Raw genomic sequence first — 7,017 nt, forward strand, 5'->3', positions numbered from 1 at the left:
AATTGAAATGAATGTCACAGTATCAGATATTGCTGGACATATAATAATCTTAAAAAACAAACGTGGTGAATAAATTGTTACGGACTAAAACCAAATGTATACAGAAGGATAAAGTAGGATTAAAGGTGTCAGTGAGAGTTTTATTACTTGATGAATCTGTGTTACTATGCAGTTTTATGCAATATGCTGGTAGCAAAATTCCATCTTGAAAACACATACTGTACTACTCCTAGGGCACTTGTACCATATATTAACATAGCTTGCAACACCGTGAGCTTCAGTGTTTATTATCATCCTATTTTATATGGTGCCACAAGGGATCGGCAGCACCCGATTACAGAGTACATTAACAGAGGCCTAGAGTTGAATACAGTAGAGCAGCGGTTCTCAAACTGTTGGGTCCTGACTCTGAAGTGGGTCCCGATCTTCTCACCATGGGGGCGCTATTCCATGTTGCTGACCATCAGGCTGATGACTTTTCTAATGTCAGTCAAGGAGTCTGAAAAATCTGTTTAATTGTCTGTTAACTTAGACTCCTCACATCACTTTGTGCCTCCACAATGCTGCCTGCTGACCACACACATGTGATGTTATGACCTTGGTCCTGGAATTATTTGTATTGTCTGATGGGGTCCCAGAGCAAAATAGTTTGAGGACCCCTACAGTAGAGGACAAGTACTGGGTACATAACTATAGCTGCATCAGCAGAGGGGACTGACAGAAGTATCAACTTGGCAGAAAACTGCAGGATTTGTGGCATAATTCTGATTCATAAGGGGCTAATGTGAGTCTGTTTATGCGGAAGCGCATATTTGCACATGTGCAGAACCCAGCAACGAACGGACTCGGTGAGTTTCACACTCACTGGGCCATTTGTGGGGTGGGGGGGCAGACGGAGGCATGAATGGGGCTCACCCATGGGAATTTCTGGTGGTTAATGGGAGTCCTCATGGAAACGCTGGGCGTTCCCATGGTATGCGGGCGAGCCGATGCCTGCTGAGGCCAGGCAGGTGACGTCACAGGACAAACACAATGAAGATAGGGTTAAGGTGCCCACACACTTATTTATTTTAATTACAGTTTCTTATATAGCGCAGCAGATTCTGTTGCGCTTTAAAATTGTAGACAATTAGAACCTTATGCAACTTCTCAGAGGGAGAAGTCGCATAAGAATTTCCTTGAACCGCCGAGAGCTTCAAGTGCAGAATGATTGCATGCAATATACCCGATTCAGCACTGCCGGTATTTACGATCTCAGACTCTGAATTGGAGACAAAACACATGCGATTTTTGACGCTTTCAGCAATAACTCAATGGTGGTTGTTGTGAAGGGGGTTTAAACTTCCCGATATCTGCGCGTAAGGCCACTACTGGGGAGCTGGACTGAGCAGGGGTGGAGGGGTTGTATCAGAAGAGGTAGTCGCTACACCTCCATTTTGTTTCACCATAACCCCTTTTTTTAGAGCACAAATACTTTTCAGCTGTCAAAAGTAGATCACTTCAAAAGTGTGGCCACTTCTATCCTAAAAGAACAAACAAGACGAGTGCAAATTGGGGTAGGTGCATAGGGGCTAAGAGGTCCTACTGCTGAATGAGGAGACAACACCCAGTGGGTTGTTACAAGAATTCTCCATTTTCCTATCATTGTCTAAGCATTAGAACAGTGATATTACAACCTTTTCCAACTCGTAGCACACCAAATAAGATTTTAAAATTGCCAAGACACACCATCAGACCCACAGAGAGAAAAATACATTTGCCCTCGCCAAAAAAAAAAAAAACATATCATACCAGTCCCCACAGGTAACAATTAAATACATCGGCCCTGCCATGAAAACATAATGCACTGTCCTCCCAGAACACAAAAATAAAAAACTCGACCTTCAGATGTACACTGTACAGTCTGTGCCAGGCCCATTTTCTTGCAGAACACAGGCGACACCTTATGCCAATTGAATTCAGTGTGTAGTGCCCCATAGGGTAGAGTTCAAAAATGCTCTCATGTGACCACCTTACAGAGTCACTGCCTAGCTGCCATTATGTTCTCCTAGGGAACTAGTGGGTACAGTATAGCAGCAGGACACCTGAGCAGATCCTCAACTAGCCCCATGTGACTCTGCTTCTTTAACCACTTGACTGGTATGCGCTGCCGCAGCGGGCTGTCCCGGAAATTTACGGGCATACCATTAAAATGAAGGTGTGCACCACTGGCGCATCACCTGTCCAGGCACCACCCCCAGTGGCCGCTCTGCTCTCCCCTCCCATCAGTCCCCCTCACCTCCGGCGCTTGTGTGCTGGAGCTCCCCTGCCCACGCCACCATTAGTTCTAGTAATAAGCAGAGATGAGGAGGAGGAGGGGGGGCAAGAAACGCGGGGGGTGGCTCAATACTCTGTGGTGGGATTTGGTGGGGCAGGACAAACCTGCCCTGGTAGGTTTGTCCTGCCCCAGCAAAACCCACCACTCAAGAGGTTAAATCAGATTCACGTCCTATGCTGTCTCCAGGCAGCTTCTTAAGCAATGAGCCCTTGAACCGGGACTGACACTAACACCATCTATGTGAGAGAGGGAGGAACAACAACAGCAACCGCCAACCAATGATAATTAGCGGATGACAAGAGGAGGAGGGAGCAGCAGCCAGATCTGGACCCACTGACATCAGAAAGAGCTGACTTATAAGGATACAGAGACAGGACTGGAGCAGGAAGAGACCAGTGAATAACAGTTGAAGTGGTGGTGGCTGTAAACTGGTGTGCACATCTCTAGCTCTGGTGGCACACTTGAGAACAGCTGAAGGAACACTAGAGTGCTAGGCAACAGTGGTTAAAAACTCTGGATTAGACTGAGCTTTCTCTAGCTGAGGCCACTCTTTCAATATTAATGTTCAAATTACTGGATGGGAGACAGCATGTTCCTGCAAAAACAGATTTTTACTCCAAGTCCATTCCGACTTCATTTTCCCCCAAAGATTTACCTATTTATTTAATAGAATATCATTACCGAAATGAAATTTCACTGCCGTTTCTTCAATTCGCTCACAAGGAATTTTCCCCTGCACCTGAAGAATCCCATTCTGACTGAAAACAAATCATCATCCAAACCTGTCCTACTGTAGCTGGGTGATCTTCCGTGCAGATCATGTAATGCTAGTATATATTCACAGAAGTCATCCTGCATCCAGAAGTGGTTTATTTGAATCAGAACACTCAACTGCAAGCAGACTGACGTTTGTATCTCCTATGCAGCACATAAGAAACCGGACCCCAAGTGGGAGATGAAAATGGAACTGCTAAAATATTTGTTGTGTGTGAATTCCTCCTGCACACGACTAGGCTAAATCCTTAATGACACATTGCTTTGCAGCTAATCAGAATATGATCTGCATGGCTGATCATACAAATGATTGGTACAGTACATCTCAGCATTGTGAAGTTACCTAACATTTCAGTAGTAAATATTGCCAATACATAGCAGATACATGAATACCATTAGGTTGAATGAATATGTTGTGGTATTGTGAAAGATTGTTACATTCATTTTATGCAACATAATTTATTGTTGATCATTAAAAAGAGTAACTATTGTCTATGTACAAGTGTACTTTTAGAGGACTTCATATTTTTTTTGTATCTCTGTACATTAGAAGACTGGAGTGCACAGGTAACCAGCATTATCATGAGATGCGGTTGTCCCTGGGATCAATTAAAACAGTATCCACCCATAATTGATTGAAAAGGGGGAAGGGGAATAACCACTACCTCTCTAGCCAGTAAGAGAAGAGGATATAGATAGAGCTATAGGAATATGATAAATATTCTGGCATCCTGATACAGAGAATCCTGACAAGGGCCTTAGTAAGTGGGTTAACCCTCTCACCCACCCCGAAACATCACCCTCCCTGTTTGCAGCCTAACCTTCACTTATCTCTATTGAAGTAGAAAAGAGCTAAAGCCATTTTAAAGGACTGCTATGAGCACTGAAGTAAGAGAATAGTACAAGCCTTGTGTAAAAGGGTCTGCCTGATAAATTGTGGTATAGATTACTGTGCGAAAGCAGTGTGCTGGGAGAAGCACAACACAGGGAGAATAAAGGCACTGGTGTTTGGATAGGTAGATGTGTACAAGTCAAAGGAGAATAGAACGTATTATGTGCAATACAACCATTTATTTTTGTTTATAATCCCTTCATAAGGATGTGTAAATTATATACATGCGCTACTTAATGAATATAAACAATGCCTGCATTGATTTAACCACACCCACTACAAAGGGGAAGTAGTAATGGAACCTGTACCATGTCCCAAAAATTCAGCAGCAATTCTCGCGCCGCCACCGGGCGAATAGCGTTGCAGGGAGTCAGAACCATGCTGCCCGCCCCACGCCACTTCCCAGCCACCACCCAACCAACTGGTCGGACCCCGCAGCCTGCTCCGCAAATCTGAAGTCCCAGGACGGGTGGTCGGACGGGCAGCAGGTCCAACCACCTGCTCGGGTCCGATGCACACAAACCGATCGGCCAAATTCAGCAGCGTTTCCCGCGCCACCCCCAGGCGAATAGCGGTTGGTCGCAATTGGCCGAAATCGGCTCAGTATATGGGCACCTTTACAGTCACAGAAGCATAACTCTGGGAGGCAATGGAGTCATCTGCTGCTGGGCTCCTGCTCCCAAGAAGCACCTCTGCTCCACCATGAGTTTGAAACAATTAAAAGCTGTCAATATCGCTTCTGTGGCTAACCCCCCTCCTAACATTTTTACAAGTGTCACACCCTGTATTAGAACCCATGACTTACTGGAGAGACACACCTTACTGACTGAGCTATTTGGGGGATGCCAATATATATCTTGCCTCTGTTCAACTGGGACAAACTTACACCACTGTACAGTTTTGGTACTCTTCTGATAAGGATTACTGTACTCCAAAACATTGCAGTATACTTGCACGGTCAATAAGATAAGAGAAAGTTAAAGGGTCCCAATGTCATATTTAAAGGTCAGCCACAATGTATCTAGTCCTGACATCTGTAGCGATTACAACTACTCGCCTATATTTGACATGTCAGTAGTTAGCAATGACTGCTTCATCCGAGAGTATTACACACCTACAGTACACACTTTATACTAATAACATGAGCTGTCAAACGTAAAATAAAATAAAAAAAAACAGCAAATCTAAATAAAAGGTTCATTTCTTTCTTTCAGTGAAGTAAAAAAAAATTGTAATTTTCCAATGAATTATAAGCTACCCTAACAAGTCCCTATCTGCAAACAGAAAGCAATGCATAAATATTTAAAAAAGAAAAATATACATTATTAATGCGCATAAAAAAAAATGCAGGCAGCAGTTTATACCACTTTTAATAACTTAAAAAATATATATAAATTTGAGTAGACTGAGACAACACACTAAGACAAAGCACAATGTATTCTCCATCAGGGTTGTACATATTCAGACTAATAACAGGTTTATAATAATCATGGAGACAAAGAAGAATTGTCTGGTGTCTAAAACAAGTTTCAATCATCACATTTAAGCAGCCCATTTTTTTTATAGCATTTGATTTAAATCGCAAGCTCTGAACCCCAGGAGGGAGCTGCACCCCACACAATACCCCCAGCCATCTCCTGCTCAACAGGTACAGTAAGCCATAACTCACCACAGAGATCCCACAAGCAAACACTGACAAGGCACTGCCTGCACATGTCCTCTGGCTGATGAGAGAACATGTAACATGCATGTCATTCAGTCCTGGCACCGATCCAAAGGCTACATCCCAAATACCACATCTGCTAGTATTTGGGATGTAGCCACCCCCCCCCCCCCCCCCCCCCCAATTCTCTGGGGTGACTGCAGATTGCTCTGTGTCCCAGGGAGAGAGGGGGGGGGGAGAGTACAGGGCAGCAAACTGAGCCCTCCCTCCCGAGTCCTTATGCTGCTGGGCCATTGATTGAGAGGGTTTCCCCAGCATACCATGCAGCAGACACCTCACACAGAGCAGAGACTCATATAGACACAGGGTCATGTGGGGAAGGACACCGCACATTGACAGGTTGCATCCATCCATAGGACACTGCATGCATCCATCCATAGGGGACTGCAGCCAGTTACTGCATAGAGTATATATTAGTACATCTGCCGCATTACAGGGGCGCACAAGACCAGGACGTGCATGTGCATATGACAGGGCTGCAGGCACATGGGTGCACACTTACCTGGCACACACTGACAGGGGATCACACACACACACACACACACACACACACACACACACACACACACGTGTAATGTTAAGTGTCACACACACACACACATAGCTCCCCGCACATGTCCCCGGCCAGGCAGCACACAAATCACAGCAGGCACACTGACCGGTGACAGCCACTCACCTCTCTCCCCCACCGCCTGCTCCCCGCCTGCCGTCAGCCAGTGGTGTGAGGGGATAAGGGGGCGATGCTGAGCTCCGGCTCTGTCGTTGCTACACGTCTCTCTCACACACTCGGGCTCCGTCACCTAACGGGAGTAGGCGGAGCGGCGGCACCGTACATGGGGAACGCGCACTCCTCTTGTTCTTCTTCTTTTCCCACCGAACTCCCCGAGCGCGGCCGGCGTCAGCAGCAGCATAGTGTGTGGGACCGGGCACGCGCAAGCAGCCGGCGCGCGGTCATGTGGCGGGAGATGGGATGGGGGGGTGTCCGGGCGCGCTGCCAGTCTCTCACTCACTCGCTCGCTCTCTGGGGTGGGCGTGCACGCGCTTACCTGCTGCAGCTGGTGGCCGCTGACGTCACGCGGCTCAGTCAGTCACTGGTAGCGTACGCGACGTCACACAGCTAAGCGGTGACAGGGGCGTAACCGTAGGTGTGACTCCTCCTCCCGTGCCCCGCCTCCTCTGTCTGACAACTCCAATAGCTAAGCTAAGCAAGGTGCCTGAGGGGCGCTGCTGCTGCTGCCGGCCCGAGTGAGCCTGTGCCTCATGGTGGCCCAATCTAGTTATTACTACTAGTGAAAGTTGTGATGACGACTT

At 46.5% G+C, this 7,017-nt stretch overlaps 1 protein-coding gene across 5 annotated transcripts in view; it reads right to left on the reverse strand.

Annotated features, from left to right (window-relative positions):
- Window positions 1-6,773, reverse strand: part of PALS2 (protein associated with LIN7 2, MAGUK p55 family member) — a 105,917-nt gene extending 99,144 nt beyond the window's left edge. The window contains exon 1 of one of the 5 annotated variants that reach the window (XR_014475077.1): window positions 5,653-5,673. The gene's annotated coding sequence lies outside the window, so the exon portion shown is untranslated. Of the gene's footprint in view, window positions 1-5,652; window positions 5,674-6,382; window positions 6,704-6,752 lie in introns of those variants that run through there. The other 4 variants (XM_083189197.1, XM_083189199.1, XM_083189198.1 and 1 more) reach the window with 4 other exon arrangements.
- Between the last annotated feature and the right edge of the window lie 244 nt (window positions 6,774-7,017).

The sequence above is a fragment of the Crinia signifera genome, chromosome 5 (genome assembly GCF_055691185.1).
Source record: "Crinia signifera chromosome 5, ASM5569118v1, whole genome shotgun sequence".
Classification (NCBI taxonomy): Eukaryota; Metazoa; Chordata; class Amphibia; order Anura; family Myobatrachidae; genus Crinia; species Crinia signifera.